The sequence below is a fragment of the Bison bison genome, unplaced genomic scaffold (assembly GCF_000754665.1).
Source record: "Bison bison bison isolate TAMUID 2011002044 unplaced genomic scaffold, Bison_UMD1.0 scf7180017862817, whole genome shotgun sequence".
In the NCBI taxonomy this organism is placed as follows: domain Eukaryota; kingdom Metazoa; phylum Chordata; class Mammalia; order Artiodactyla; family Bovidae; genus Bison; species Bison bison.
In genome coordinates, this window is record NW_011493389.1 from 34,118 (window position 1) to 34,364 (window position 247).

Sequence of the window (247 nt, forward strand, 5' to 3'; positions counted from 1 at the left end):
GTAGTTTGAGCATTCTTTGGCATTGCCTTTCTTTGGGATTGGAATGAAAACTGACCTTTTCCAGTCCTGTGGCAACTGCTGAATTTTCCAAATTTGCTGGTGTATTGAGTGCAGCACTTTCACAGCATCAATAGCTCAACTGCAATTCCATCACCTCCACTAGCTTTGTTCGTAGTGGTGCTTTCTAAGGCCCACTTGACTTCACATTCCCGGATGTCTGGCTCTAGGTGAGTGATCACACCATCGT